Genomic DNA, 15,571 nt, shown 5'->3' with positions numbered 1-15,571 from the left:
CCAAGGGAAGAAGCCATGGAGGCGGGGAAGCCAAGAGCAGCCAGTGCACCTGCTTGAGGGCTGGGCCCAGTACAGCCTCCATGTTCATGCCATTGGCATGCCTCCTGTGGGGAGCCAGGCCTGCAGAGAACAGGATGGGCTGGCCATCCCCCCGATGCCCTGTGGTAAGAAGCGGGGGTCAAAGTGGCCCCAGGAGTGCAGCAGGTACACCAGCATCCTGGGCCTGGAGGCCATAGGAAAACAACCCCCAGGCCCCAAGAGCCAGAGAAGGGCCAGCCTTGGGCAGGGGCAGGACCCCTCCAGGCGAGGCACCTGCCATCCCAGCCCCCGAGGGCACAGGGCTAGGGCACAAAGCTCAGGCTGGGCAGAGAGGCCTGAGGGACTGCTGACCTCCCTCCGCACACCCTGGCCCCAAGGCACCCACACGGCTGGCCAGCAGGACACCCTCTCTAGGCCACACCGGGCCTGGCCGCCCTCTCTGGGTGCCATTTTTTTTTTCTTTTTTTTTTTTTTTTTTTTGAGACGGAGTTTCGCTCTTGTTACCCAGGCTGGAGTGCAATGGCGCGATCTCGGCTCACCGCAACCTCCGCCTCCTGGGTTCAGGCAATTCTCCTGCCTCAGCCTCCTGAGTAGCTGGGATTACAGGCACCCGACACCATGCCCAGCTAATTTTTAGTATTTTTAGTAGAGACGGGGTTTCACCATGTTGACCAGGATGGTCTCGATCTCTTGACCTCGTGATCCACCCGCCTCGGCCTCCCAAAGTGCTGGGATTACAGGCTTGAGCCACCGTGCCCAGCCTCTGGGTGCCATTTTCAAGCTAGTGCCCTTGCTCCTGGCCATCCCAGACCTGTGCCCTCACTACCCACTCCCCAGGTCCCGATGGTCCCGTGCCCCATCCACCTCCCTGAGGCTACGGGTCCAGCCCGGCCCCCGCAAGGGCCCTGCTCCTCTCTGCCCAGCTCCGGTCTGTCCACTCAATGCCCAGGGCCTCCTCACGGTGTGGGCACAGCGAGGCCACACAGCACCCACGAACAGGAGAGCGTACTGCCCTCTGCCAAGACAGCCCTCTGCCAAGAGAGCCCTGCTGGCTGCACAGGACTCCCGTCCAGGCCTGGCCACCATGAAACCCCTGCCCACAGCAGCCACGCAGAGCCCCAGGACAGTCAAGGAGGCCAGGCCCAGGAGGGGCTGAGGGCTGAAGTGTGGCTGCTGGGGGTGATTGTGGGGAAGGGGTGCGTCTCCAGAGCAACTAGCCAGGGGAGCACAGAGCTGCCAGGGCCTGTGAGGGCCACAGGAGGAGGGACGTGGTCCAGGGCTCTGGAGGCCCAGCACCCCTTCCCCTCGTACCCCCAAACCCTGCATCAGCCTCCATGCACCCCCGAGGTCTGGTGGGCACCACAGTATCACTCCCAGCCACGGCTCACTGGCTGGGACTGGGAGGCCCATCCCAGGTGGGTTGCCCACTGCTCCAGGCGGCCCTGACCCTCCACAGGCAGGGCACTGGATTCCCCGGTGGGCCCCAGGGGCTGCTGTGCTACCATCTACCTGAGGGAGCTAGTGACTAAGGGCGCCGGACCCCTGTCCCCCGTGGTGCTTCACCAGTGGAGACACCCCAAGCCTGCTCAACTCGCCAGGCCTTCCTGAGCAATAACCATAAGGGGTCAGTCCTTAGGGGAGGGCGGCGCCCCCCAGGAGCCCCTGGTCAGCTCCAGCCCATGGACACAGTGCCTCTGAGTCGCGACCCAGGGCAGAGCCACCAATTGGCACCTACTGGGCCCCAGTGCTGGGGGCATTGCAGATGAAAGACTCGGGAGGCGACTGGGCAGGCAGAGGGCTCGAGAGCGTGGGCACAGCTGCCAGGTCACAGGGATGAGGACTCAGTGTAGGCCGGGGCGGGAGCTCACACCCAGATCCTGGCCAGGGCCGCCTAGGGGCTTGAAGCTGAGGTCGGCAGAGAGGTCCCCAGCACCCAGGCTCTGTCTCCACGGCTGAGGCCCAGAGGGGACAGTGCTGGACACACAGCCTGCCGGAGACTCGGGGGTATCTGGGTGCAGGGCCTAAGGTTTCCTTGCAGGCCTGGTGTGAAGGACCACCGTGAAGATGGTCTCAGCTGTCCCCATCCCCACTGTGGCCTAGCGCAGACAGAGGGCAGACCCCACAATGGGTCCTGGGTGGCCTCGAGGAATGGGGACGCGCTGGTCTGCAACCCCTGGGGCCATACGACACAGCCCAGTTTACAGGCGAGGGGGGCTGGGAGGTAAAACCTTCAACTCACCCTGCTTAGGAGCGAGCCCTGCCCATGCCTGGGCCTCAGTTTCCCTTCTATGCGAAAGACTGAGCCAAGGGAGGCCTTCCCTCCCAAGGGCCCGCCGGCCTGGGCTGCTGCACCTGGTACGCGTCCTCCCTCACCTGCCAAGGGCGGGTATCACCCCAGGAGCCCCAGCTCCAGCCCCCAGAGCCTGCAGCCCTCCTGGCGGCCTCAGAAGCCACCCCCCAGGGCGTTTACAGCCCATCCTGCCCACCCGCCCGCTGAGGGAGGAAATGCGCCTGGTGGGCCTGTTCGCAGGTAGTTGAGACAGGACAGGAATAACCATATAAAAGGCCCGGAGGTGGTGGCGGGGCCCCACCCCACCAGGGCGCCTGGCCCAGCCCCCTGCACAACTCACCCTCCGAGCTTTGAAGTCCTGGAGGGGTGTGGCTGGCCCCGACCTTGGGCACCCCCCACACACTCCCCCTCTCTCTGACACTCCTCTCCGACACCTACTTTCAGGATCCTGGGGCCTCAGTTTCCTTTCTTCAAGGAGGAGCCTGGAGGCCGCCAGCCAGCCTGGCCTCTCCAGGACGCTGGGACCGCTCTAGGCAGGTGAAAGGCCAGCTCCAGGTCCCCGTGCCATGCCCGACACGAGGTGGGGGTGAGGCCCCACTTACTGACTGCCCGATGCGGGTCCCCAGCGCTGAGCCTGTGCTGGGTGTGCCCCGGGCCCTGCCGGCCCTGGCCGTCATCCCGGCTCCTTCGTGGGTCCTCGCTGGGCCCTGCTGGGTGTGTGGAGGCCTTCGAGGCTCATCAGGGGAGATGGCCCTCCCTCTCAACCGGGTTCCACACCCAGCCTAGCCCCCATAGTGTGGGCCTGGCGTCACCATCCTCCAGTGCGTGAGAGGAAAGAGGGCAGAGGGCAGGACCCCTGACCAAGGTCTGGGCCTGTCAGTTCCCAGGAGAGCAGCTGCTGCCACGGGAGTTGACACAGCCCAAAAGATGGCCTCCGCTCAGGGGGTGCCCGCGCCGTCCCAGGTTGGAGCGGAGTCTGTCACAGCCTCCGCTCAGGGGGTGCCCGCGCCGTCCCAGGTTGGAGCGGAGTCTGTCACAGCCTCCGCTCAGGGGGTGCCCGCGCCGTCCCAGGTTGGAGCGGAGTCTGTCACAGCCTCCGCTCAGGGGGTGCCCGCGCCGTCCCAGGTTGCAGCGGAGTCTGTCACAGCCTCCGCTCAGGGGGTGCCCGCGCCGTCCCAGGTTGCAGCGGAGTCTGTCACAGCCTCCGCTCAGGGGGTGCCCGCGCCGTCCCAGGTTGCAGCGGAGTCTGTCACAGCCTCCAGGAGCTCCAGGATGAGGGCTGAGCAGCCAGGAAGGAATTCAGGGCTTCCCCGGAGTCCCTGGCGTCGTCCTCAAGAAGGAGCCTTCTAGAAGCATATTGCTGGGGGAAGGCAAGGCCTGGGGGCCACCCCTGTAGTGGAAAAGGAGCTTGGACTCGGGGTGCCACACCCCAGACACCCCTCCAATGACCCGGGCATTGCAGAGATGGTGTCGAGCCCAGCTTGCCATCCAGGCCTCCGTGTGCCTGTCTGCGTATGGGGTGGATTGTCTGAGACATCGTCAGGCCCTGAGCCCTGAGCCCTGAGCCCTGGCAAGGCTGCCCTGGGCTCGAGTCCCCCAAGAAGGTGACCCTGTAGCCTCATTCCCTGGAGTCTTCCTCTAGCCTGGCCCTCGAGGATGTTTCAGCTGGGTGGGTACCTTTGCCCTTTTCCCTGCAGATAGCACCAGGAATTACAGTCAGGGCCATGCACTCAGAGCCTGGCATTGGTAGAGCAGGGACCCAGGTCGCTAAGCCCAGGGTGGAGCTCAGTGGTGGACTGTCCGCCCTCCACTGAAGCCTGGAGTGAGAAACCATGGGAGAAAGTCCACGAGGAGGGCCAGAGAGGGAACCCCTGGGATGCTGAGCCAACCTCTGCCCTCTACCCAAAGCCCTCTGCCCTCTGCCAGGCTCTGCCCTTGCCCCGCCCTCTGCCAGCCTCTGCCCCTGCCCTTCCACCTGCACCTTGCCCTTCCTAGGCTACCAGCAGAGGGTAGAGGAGGTTGGAACATCCTGGGCTGCCAGCCCAGGTAAGACAAGCACGGACCCTAGCCTGGACTGAGCTGGGATGTGCCCCACCCTGCCCACCCTGGGGTATGAGAAGACATACCTGCCCTGGGGTCTGGGAGACCCAGTCTCACCCTGGGTCCTGGCAGACGCAGCCCCAGGCATTGCCCTGGGCTGAGCCCAGTTCCCTCTCCCCTACAGCTGTCCACTGCCCCTCACAGGCCCCAGCCCCTCCCCCAGACAGCTCAGCCCTCTTTCCCGGTCTCCCCCACTCATGGATCCCCCTTTCTGCCTCTGAACCCCTCAGGATGGATGCCTCAGGGCAGGGCACTCAGGTCTAGAGCCCTGGGTCCCAGGGGTGTGACCTGGAGCAACCGCCACGGTTTGGGGACCGGGTCAGTGTTCCTGCAGAACTGGGCTGCTATCAGTGGCTGCTTTCAGGATTATCTGGGAGGGCTTCCAGGAGGAGCTGAGCATGGGGACACTAACTAGGACTCCAGCATCCTCCTGCAATTCTAAGATCGCATCACTGCGGATGCCATGGAAAAGGTGGGCCCCCTTGGCAGCCGGGGCGCTCTCGGAAGGGGCCCCGCTGAAGCCTGGGAGCCACCACCCGCCTGCCCAGCCAGGACGGGAGCTCAGCAGAAGGTGCTAATTGCTGTTTAGCTCCAGGCTGACTCCTTGCTCTCTTTTTGTCTCTCTCTCTCATTTTTTTTTTTTTTTTTTTTTTCAGCCTCTAGAGCGCACAGTAAACAGTCATTTGGCTCTCAGGGCCCTGCAAATTGGTGTTTATGGTGCGAAGATCAGGAGGACCTGTCCACCCAAACACAGGCTGGCTGGGAGGGAGGAAGCAGGGGTGGGACACCCCACCCAGGCCCAGCTCAAGGGAGCCTCCTGCAGACCGAAGAGCCTGGTCTGACAAGCAGAGGACAGTGATTAACCCCAGAGAGCTTCTAGGAAGGGGCGAGGCGTGGGCGGCAGAAACCCCGCCTCCAAGGAAAGCTGCAAAGCCTCCACCATGCCCTCAGGCGCCCCTGGGGAGCCCTGCCCTCCAGGCCCAGCTGGGATCAGAGCTGGCTGGCCGGGTCCCTGCCTGGGTCTCCTTCCAACAGCACACCTCTCCTGCCCACCCCGTGGCCAGCTGCAGAGTAACAAGCTGGAATGCCAGGGCCAGGCTCTAGGCAGGAGCAGGAAACACGGAAGTCCAGGCACAGGCACGTGGGAGGGACGTGGGGCTGGTAAAGTGCAGATGTCACCAGGTCATTCAGGAACCTCAGGCGGGCAGACCGTGCCCCAGAGCCAGTCCCTGGGCTCCTGTCTTCTGCTGCCCAGACTCACCCCACCGTGGCAGCTGGCCGGGAGGTCAGAACGGGGTCGCCCTCTCCTCACTCTGTCCAAGGCCTGGCATGAGGCACCACCCTGCAATGCCCTCCTCATGGAGCGGGCGGCCTGCAGCACCACCACCAAAGGCTGGGAGGACATGGGAGGTGGACATGGGACCATCAGGAGAGTGCAGGAGGGGCAGTGTCTGCGAGTACTGGAGCCAGAGTGTAGGCGGCATGCAGAAGAAACACTGCAGGTGGGATAGTGCAGGGAGTAGTGCAGGGGGTAGTGCGGGGAGAATACTGCAGGTGGGATAGTGTGGGGAGAATACTGCAGGCGGGATAGTGTGGGGAGAATACAGGTGGGACAGTGCAGGGGGTAGTGCGGGGAGAATACTGCAGGGGGATAGTGCAGGGGGCGATAGCGTAGGGCAATAGCGTAGGGGGACACAGTTGGGGATAGCGTAGGGGTCACAGTGCTGTCGGGGTGCAGAGGCACCGTGCTGCGTGTCCGTGATGGTTTGTGTGCTCTGTGCCTCGTAGTTCATGTGGGGGTCCTGCAGACACAGAGCTGTGGTCACCCTCCCTGTTTCTGTGTCACTCGGCCTGCCTCAGGTGGAGGGTCAGCGGGCAGTCTGTTCCCTGGGCGTGGCTAACCCCAGGTGGCTCTGCTCAAGCCAACCTGGCCCAGTGCTGCCTTTAGGTGTGCAGCCAGCCGCCACCCACTTGGAGCTGCGTCTTTGGGGGCGGCCCAGGGTCAGGAAGGGTCGCTGTCTGCCTCTGTCCCCTCTTCTGCCGCCTGGGTCCGACCAGCAGCCCCACCTTTAAGGCCTGAAGCTCATCCTGGCCCCTTGGACGTCGTGGCCTGCCGTGCAGTACAACGGTCCTCCCCAGGCCCCCACGCCACCAGCCCGCTGGGGTCCCTGGCTCCAGGCTGCAGGCCATGTGCCTGGTCAGCAAAAGGCAAACCGGGCCCCCGACCAGCCTCCGGTGTGGCTGCCGTCCGCACCTGCGCACCCACTGCCCCGCCGCGTGGCTCCTTAGAGCTTTCCCAGCTGTTGCCAAGGGTTCATTTCTCTCCTGGATCACAAGCCCCCGCTGCATGCCAGGTGCACAGGGTCTCTTCCCACCAGCTGCCTTCTTACTCCAGCTCTGCGGAGGCGTCTGGGTCTGGACTGCAGCCCTGAGAGGCCCAGTTGGGTGTCCAGGCTCTGGGCAGGTGGCTGTCCTGTGGGCCACAGTGACACTCTGTCACCTCCTCGTCTATCATCTCTTCCCATTGGGGCAGAGGGGCCTGACACTCCCTGACTGCTTGAGTTTGTCTTCCTGCCCCTTCTCCTCCAACCACTGTCTCCCTCACTGCGGCCAAGCCTGGGGCCTACGCTGCGAGGGCAGCACTACAGCCCTCCCCTGCCCTCCGTGCCAGCCTCCCTCAGGGGGCCACCCACCCTCTGCATGCTCCTGCGGCATCCAGAACTTTCCACGCAGCCCTGGCCACTCCCTCCCTCCTGAGAAAGGGGTCCCCTGGTGTGGGTGTGCAGCTGGGCCTGCAGGTGACCGGCAGTGGAGCTGGAGAGGGCAGGGTCGCCACGCGGTGGCCTGGGAGCAGTAGGCAGCACCCAGACCCCAGGGTGAGAGTTAGGAGCTGGCACAGGTAGGCTGGGGCAGGCCGGGGCATTCTGGTGTCCCAGAGCCAGCCTCGCCCTCCCAGTGGGGACGCTGGGGCCCATCTGAAGTTCAGGGTGTCCGGGAGAGTCTCCTTCTCATTGAGGTCAGAGGGGTGCTCACTGAAGGACCCAGCCATGAGCATGGTCCCGGTGGAGCCTGGCTCCGGGCTGCAGTGACTGGCATGGGGGGTGGAGGCCCCTGGGCATGGTTCTGCCCACCCCAGCGGCACAGGTGGAGCACAGGTGGGCGGGTGCCGGCGGCAGATGCTGGGGAGACAGCAGTGCCTTCAGCTGGGCTTTTTAATTAACCTCAGCCGCCCCTCCTGAAGGGCCCCAATTAAGTGAAGAATGCGCCAGCAGAGTGGGGTCAAGCTCAGGGCGGGTTTTAATGAAAGCTCCGTGGCCTGGGCAGGAGCGCCCCCGCCTGACCGCCCGCTCCCTGGGTCTCGTGCCGGGGGCCACACCCCTCCTCCCCCGGCCTGTCCGGCCGCACACCAGGCGGCCCCTCTTTGGGCCACCGTCCCGGTGCTGGCTCAGTCCCACCCGACTGGCTGAGCGTCTATGGTGCGTCCACTGCAAAGGCAGACAGAAGTCACACAATGAGATGCCGGGAAGACACCGGGAAGAAAGCGGGTGAGGTGAGGCACAGAGGGACACAGAGAGGGCCGGGCCACCATGCTGGGGACAGGACCTGCAGGAGGTGGGCAGGGAGTGCCCCTGGAGGGCGGGCCTGGGGACAGGGGCAGCGGCCTGGCTGAGCAGCTGAGGGGCAGCCTGTGGAAGCCCGCATGCAAGAAAGTGAGGGCAGACACATCTCCCGAGAAAATACAAACAGTCGCAGATTTAGTATCCTTCAGGACACGCAAATCAAAACCACCACGAGACACCAGCTCACCCCATCCAGATGGCAGCCATTAAAGAAACAGAAAAAGTCGCCGGATGCTGTGGCTCACGCCTATAATCCCAACTACTCAGGAGGCTGAGGTGGGAGGATCGCTTGAGGCCAGGAATTTGAGACCAGCCCAGGCAACAGACTGAGACCCGGTCTGTACAAGAACGATAATAAGAATTAGCCAGCACCGGCCGGGCACGGTGGCTCAAGCCTGTAATCCCAGCACTCTGGGAGGCCGAGGCGGGTGGATCACGAGGTTGAGAGATCGAGACCATCCTGGTCAACACTGTGAAACACCGTCTCTACTAAAAATACAAAACATTAGCTGGGCATGGTGGCGTGTGCCTGTAATCCCAGCTACTCAGGAGGCTGAGGCAGGAGAATTGCCTGAACCCAGGAGGCGGAGGTTGCGGTGAGCCGAGATCGCGCCATTGCACTCCAGCCTGGGTAACAAGAGCGAAACTCCGTCTCAAAAAAAAAAAAAAAAAAAAAAAAAAAGAATTAGCCAGCATGGTGGTGCGTGCCTACCATCCAGGTACTAGAGGCTGAGGCGGATCACTTGAGCCCAGGAGGTGGAGGTTGTAGCAAGCCAAAATCACACCTCTGTACTCCAGCCCAGGTGACAGAGCAAGACCCGTCTCTAAAAAAATTTAATTTTTTAAAAAAGTTAAAATGGGCCGGGCGCGGTGGCTCAAGCCTGTAATCCCAGCACTTTGGGAGGCCGAGGCGGGTGGATCACGAGGTCGAGAGATCGAGACCATCCTGATCAACATGGTAAACCCTGTCTCTACTAAAAATACAAAAAATTAGCTGGGCATGGTGGCGCGTGCCTGTAATCCCAGCTACTCAGGAGGCTGAGGCAGGAGAATTGTCTGAACCCAGGAGGCGGAGGTTGTGGTGAGCTGAGATCGCGCCATTGCACTCCACCCTGGGTAACAAGAGCGAAATTCTGTCTCAAAAAAAAAAAAAAAAAAAAAAAAAGTTAAAATGGTAAGTCCTAGTTATGGATATTTTACCACGTTTTTTTTTTTTTTTAAAGACAGTGTTTCACCATGTTGGTCAGGCTGGTCTTGAACTCCCGACCTCATGTGATCCGCCCGCCTTGGCCTCCAAAGTGCTGGAATTACAGGCGTGAGCCACCACGCCCTGCCAACCACAATTTTTAAAATGAGAAAAATGGGAGGACAGAGGGCTGTGCGTATGGGAGGCTTTTCAGCTGCACTCAGCGGAGCAGGAGCTGCGTGGGGCTTCTGAGCAGAGATCGACACCAGGGGCCTGGCTCCCCACGAGACCCCCACACCCCGCCTCTGCAGTGACCTCGAGCCACATATTCACGGGTCGCAGCACCGGAGCCCTCGCGTCTGACTAGCAGGCAGGGCCGCCGGCCTTGCTCAGGGCAGCTTTGCATTAATCGCCACTGCCGGGCCAACATTCTCACACCTGGCTTCCTTTAGAGACGCCTGGCCTTGGGAGTGATGAACAAGGGAATGGAGGGTCTCTTCCAGGGTCACCACGAGCACTGTCCTCTGCCCCAGCCAGGCCCCGGCCAGCCTCGCCTCCTTCCCTCAAACCTGAGCGCCAAGCACTCCCTCCCCAACAAGCCTTGTGCTGGGGGGTCCCCTTGGTTCTTCTGGAGATTCAGGGTACAGTATGCCCACGAAAGGAGTAATCTGATCCCAGCAGCCAGAGTCACTGTGGCAACAGGTGACATCAAAGCCCAGCAGCCCTGAGCCTCATACAGGACCTGACCTGCTGCCCAAGGTGGCCCAGGCCCGAGACACATGCCTGGCTGCCCAGGTCAGGCGCTGCCTGCAGAAACCCATGAGCCGGAGGCCGTGCGGGCAGACCCCACATGCAGGGGTGCAGAGGGGGGTGTCTGAGGAGCCCCAGTGCTCTCAGCACCAGATACTGGACTCTCCCAGCCTTGGCACGTGGCCTGAAGGAAGGAGGTACAGGGGCATCCCGGGGTGGCCACGGGAAGTCACCACAAGCTGGGTGGCTCACAACAGCAGGGAATTACTTCTTCGAAGCCCTGCAGCCAGAAGCCCCACACTGAGGTGACCCGGGCGTACTCCCTCCGAAGGCTCTGGGGCGGACCCCGCACAGCCTCCTCCAGCTCCTGGTGGCTCAAGCACCCCGGGCGCATAGCCACACACTCCAGCCTCTGCTCTGTCCTCTCATGATTGGCTCCCCATCTGTGCACCGCAGATCCGCCCCCTTTCTCTTAGGTGGTCCAGGGCTTACCCTAATCCAGGATGGTCTCCATGTCACTCACAGAGGATGTCTGCCAAGAAGACCCTGGTCCCACAGAAGGTCCTGCTCTGAGGCTCCAGCTGGATGTGAAGTGGGGTGCCCACCCCACCCCACCACAAAGCCTTTGAGGTAAACCCAGGCACTGACACCTCATCTGAGACCTTAGAGTAGAACCAGGTTGCCAGGAGCCCAGGGTCCTGCTTCCCAGAAGCTGTGAGAGGCCCTCTATGCCGACTGCCATTTTAAACCATTAAGGTTTGCTGGAACTTGTCACCAAGCCTTGGAACCCAGATGGGGACCAACAGTTCCCCTCTCCCCAAGCAAGATACAGGCTGTTCAGAACCCATGCCTCTGCGTGGGCCGCTGTGTCCTCTGGGTCCTGTCTGCCCCATGCAGAGCAAGATCCGTTTGCTTTTCTTGTTCTTTTTTGGTTGGAGACAGAGTCTCACTGTCGCTCAGGCTACAGTGCAGTGGCGTGATCAAGGCTCAGTGCAGCCTCGAACTCCTGGCCTCAAGTGATCCTCCCACCTCAGCCTCCTGAGGAGCTGAGAATATACATCACGACACCTGGCTAAGTGTTAACGTTTTGTAGAGACAGGGTCTCACTGCATTGCCCGTGCTGGTCTCAGATTCCTGAGCTCAAGCCATCCTCCTGTCTCAGCCTCCCAAAGTGCTGGAATTACAGGCTGAGCCACCACTCCTGGCCACTTTTTCATGTCCTTCTCTGGAGTGGTGAAAAGGCCACCGCCCTACAGAGGTCCCCAATATCGTTTTGAGACATTACTGCTCCGTGTAGCCCCCAAGCTGGGGGAGTCACACTCAGAGTGAGTCTGTGACGCATCCTGGGGACAAGGCCCCCAGCCAAGGCGTGCCTCTCCTGCTAGCCTCTGCCTGGAAGCTTGGCAGGTGGAGAAGCCCTGAAAGAGAGGTACAGACCTCAGCCCCCTAAAACCTGGAGGTGGGTCCCAAGAGAACAGCTTCACCCAGGGGGAGCCCGGCAGGTGCCTTCACAATGTGCCTCTCCCTCTCCCCATCCCTGGGGGCCTGGCCCCTTCCTCACTCCTGCCCTGCCACCTCACAGGACATCACCCAGGGGTTGCCATGGCCCCATGCCCCAATCAGCCTCCTGCTGGTGTCCTCATCACACCTCCAGGTGGCACCTCTCTTGCACCCACCTGTGGGCCTCATCTAGATGAGACCCCTGCCCTTTGCCCTCACAGCCCTTTCCAAACAGGCTCACTCAGCTGTTCTCTAAGGATAGAGGGAAGCTCCCCAACCAGCGTCCCTCCCCAACACCTCTCCCATCTCTGACTTCCTACCACACAAGGCTCACCCTAAACCAGCCTTACTTGACGCCAACCTCCCCCAGCAAGCACAGGCTTTGGTCAAGTCTGCTTAGCCTCTTGTATGCCCACAGCAATGGCAGCTCACCGCCAAGGCGCTCCTGCGTTTCGAGCTGCAGTCTGCTGTGGGCTGGCCGCTGCCGCTGGCCTGGCTGTGTCCCTTGCCACAGACACCCTGTCTGTCCTCCAGTCTCTGGTTGCCCCAGAGGGCGCTGACTCAGAAAGGCTCTAGCGTGAAGCAGCTCCATGCCTTCAGCCGTGTCTCCTGGAAGCCCTGGGCCAGGACCCAGTGCGTTCCAGGGCTCTGAGCTCAGACAGAGTTCTCGGCAGTGGCGAGGAGATCCCGGGCAGGCCCCAAACCGTGGGGCAAGTTGGCCACTTGACAGAATCCCAGGTTCTGATGTCCAGCCTGGAAGGAGACTGGGAAGGCCCTCTCCCCCTCCCCCAGGACCCCCCCGGGGTCTCAAGGCTCTAGTAGCCATAATCAATCATACCACTGCACTCCAGCCTGGGTGACAGAAGGAAGGAGGGAGGGAGGGAGAGTGGGGAGGTGCTAGGGTGGGGAGTTGGCAGGCAGACAACTTGTCAAAGTCCCACAGGAAGGGAGTGTCTAAAAGTAGGTAGAGGCCCAGTCAGGGTCACTGAGTCCAGGACAGGGTGAAGGTCATGTGCACAGGTAGGGACCACTCTAGCCAACAAGCGGGCTCTCACCAATGCCGAAGACAAATGATGCATGGGCCAGAGAAAACGGTACCATCAGCCACTTTCAGACTCGGCATGTCACTTTGGGGATGTTTTGTTATCCTGATGGGGGCAGGGGATCCGTGCGTGTATCCAGAGTCAGAACTTCTTTTTATTTTTTATTTTTTAATTTTAGAACCTCTTTTGTTATTAGCATCTGAAATGGTAAGAGCAGACCGCTGGGCGTGGTGGCTCAAGCCTGTGATCCCAGCACTTTGGGAGGCCGAGGCGGGTGGATCACAAGGTCAAGAGATCGAGACCATCCTGGTCAACATGGTGAAACCCCGTCTCTACTAAAAATGCAAAAAATTAGCCGGATGTGGTGGCGCGTGCCTGTAATCCCAGCTACTCAAGAGGCTGAGACAGGAGAATTGCTTGAACTCAGGAGGCGGAGGTTGTGGTGAGCCGAGATCATGCCATTGCACTCCAGCCTGGGTAACAAGAGTGAAACTCTGTCTCAAAAAAAAAAAAACTATTTCAAGGTCTGCACTGCCAGCACCTTGGGAGGCTGGGTTAGGAGGGTCACTTAATCCCAGGAATTCAAGACCAGCCCATGCAATAAAAGAATATCTTGTCTTTAAACAATTTTTTAAAAAAGGAAAAAATCTTTACGGATTTCATGCAACAGCTCTGAGATGAAAAGGTCTGAGATTTCAGCAGCAAAAACCACACGTCTTGCTAATACTGCTTTCTGGGAATGCTGCTTGCATTTAAGATGGGAGGAAATGCCCGAGGTCACTCAGCAGGAGTGAAGAGGAGCCAAGATGTGCTTTTCTGCAACCCCACCCCGGGTGCTCACCTCGCCGGCTCCCCACTTGTCCATCCGGGAACAAGGGGCCGGAACCAGAGAGAAAACAGTAGTCGCCCCGAGGAGCGAGCCTGCCTGGGCAAACAAGGTCCCCGAGAGCTAGGCCAGGGGAGGGGCATGTGCAGCTCTGGGCTTCCATTTGAGGGATGGAGGGCTGGCGTGAGATGGGGAAACTGAGGCCGAAGTGAGTATAAGGGGAAACCGGTGATGCTTCAAAAGGACCAGAAGTCAGAGGACTGTGAGCTTGCTCCCTGGAGTTCAGAGAACTCAACTGTAATCTCCTAAGCCACTGTGTACTGCAGGCAAGCCCTCAGGCCCCCACCACTGACCACTGGGTTCCCAAATGACCCCAGACCCCAGCTCAGGCCCAGAAAGCAGGGCAGGGCCGGGCCACCCTGCAAGGGAGGGCCTATTCCAGGCCTAGGCAGTCAGAACAGCCGTAATAATTCCTGTGGCATGCTTGAGGTGTGACCAGCCAGCAGGTAGGCTTTGGGTAGGGGTCTGGGCAAGAAGGAAACAGGGCTGGGCAGAGGGGACGGCAGGGTCCTCTCCTCACCCCAACCCCCAGAGAAGTCTTGAAGGGTTGAGTTCTTCCTGCCGAACGTCTTGGCGGTTGAGTACTGGGACTAAGTCCCAAGTGAGAGGAGGAAGTAGACTCTGGTGGAGGCAGCGCTGACCCATAGAGCACCCTGGCCTTCTGCAGTGTGATTCTCCAGCTCTAGACTGCTGAGTCTCCCAACAGAGACAGCAGGCAGAGCAATCACGTGGGAGACAGAGTGGGGCAGGAAATCCCAGAAAGGTGAACTCTGTCCTGGGTTGCCTGCTGTAGTAGTGAGCTTCCCATCACTGGAGGAATCCAAGATAACATTGCAGTTTGCAGTGGCACCAAGGGCCTGTTCCCCAAGAGGCAGGGTGGGGCTGGGGAAAGAGTAAAGGTGCTGGCAATAAGCAGATTTGGGCATGGAGTAATCAAGCTCCAGAGGGGTTCCATCCTGGCTGTGTGACATCGGGTGTGCGTGAGACCTCTGTGAACATCTGTAGCCTGGCTCAAATGCTGCACACTTCACAGCCCTGCACACAGAGGTTGACCAAAGTGCCTGCCAGGACTGGGGTAGGGGGGCTGGAGTCCCCTTCACCTAGCCACACTGGCTGCCTACTGGGCCTCCTACATGGGTGTTCCTGCTCCTTTGCTCCAGCCTCCAGCCACCTTCCCTAGAAGGCCAGCCCATTCCATTGCTGGCATCCGTCTCTGAACTGGTTCTCAGGTGCAGCCACCCTCAGAGGAGAGAAGCTCAACCCCCAACCCTGACTGACAGCAGAGGTGGCCAAGAAGGCTAGAGGGTCCCTGTCTAGAGTGGCCCCCAATCCCCTCCCTCCAGCCAGCTCATCCCGCCCCTCTTGGCTGAACCTCATCTGATCCCAGGGACCTCTGAGGAGAGAGAAAGGAATCCTCACAATCTAGGCAGCGTCGGGGGAGCACCAGGGCCTCAATTTCCCCAAGAACTCACTGCCTGACACTTCTTAGCTCCCTAGCGGGTCTCCTTCTAGGGACAGAAATCTAGGTGTGATGACCTGGGTTGCCCTGCATCTGTCTGGCCTGAAGACATCACCTTTGCCTGGGTGGTGGTGGGGAGGCCAAGCCAGGAGCACAGAATCAGCAGGAAGGGACTTTTTATTATTATTGTTTTCAGACAGGGTGTCACTCTGTCACCCAGGCTGGAGTGCAGTGGCACAGTCCTAGGTCACTACAACCTTGAACTCCTGGGCCCAAGTGATCCTCCTGCCTCAGCTTCCCAAGTAGCTGGGACTACAGGTGCATGTCACCATACCTGGCTATCCTTGTAAAATTTTTGCAGAGATGGGGTCTCATTATATTGCCCAGGATAGGGAAGGTACTTTTTCTTTTTTTTTTTTTTGAGACGGAGTTTCGCTCTTGTTACCCAGGCTGGAGTGCAATGGCGCGATCTCGGCTCACTGCAACCTCCGCCTCCTGGGTTCAGACAATTCTCCTGCCTCAGCCTCCTGAGTAGCTGGGATTACAGGCACGCGCCACCATGCCCAGCTAATTTTTTTGTATTTTTAGTAGAGACGGGGTTTCACCATGTTGACCAGGATGGTCTCGATCTCTTGACCTCGTGATCCACCCGCCTCGGCCTCCCAAAGTGCTGGGATTACAGGCTTGAGCCACTGCGC

General features: G+C 60.4%; 1 pseudogene; it reads right to left on the bottom strand.

The window, feature by feature from the left end:
• Positions 1–1,770: 1,770 nt before the first annotated feature.
• LOC141581169 (uncharacterized) lies at positions 1,771–13,393 on the bottom strand (annotated as a pseudogene).
• Between the last annotated feature and the right edge of the window lie 2,178 nt (positions 13,394–15,571).

This window comes from Saimiri boliviensis, chromosome 14 (assembly GCF_048565385.1).
Source record: "Saimiri boliviensis isolate mSaiBol1 chromosome 14, mSaiBol1.pri, whole genome shotgun sequence".
NCBI classification, from domain to species: domain Eukaryota; kingdom Metazoa; phylum Chordata; class Mammalia; order Primates; family Cebidae; genus Saimiri; species Saimiri boliviensis.
This window is presented reverse-complemented; position numbering and strand designations above follow the sequence as displayed.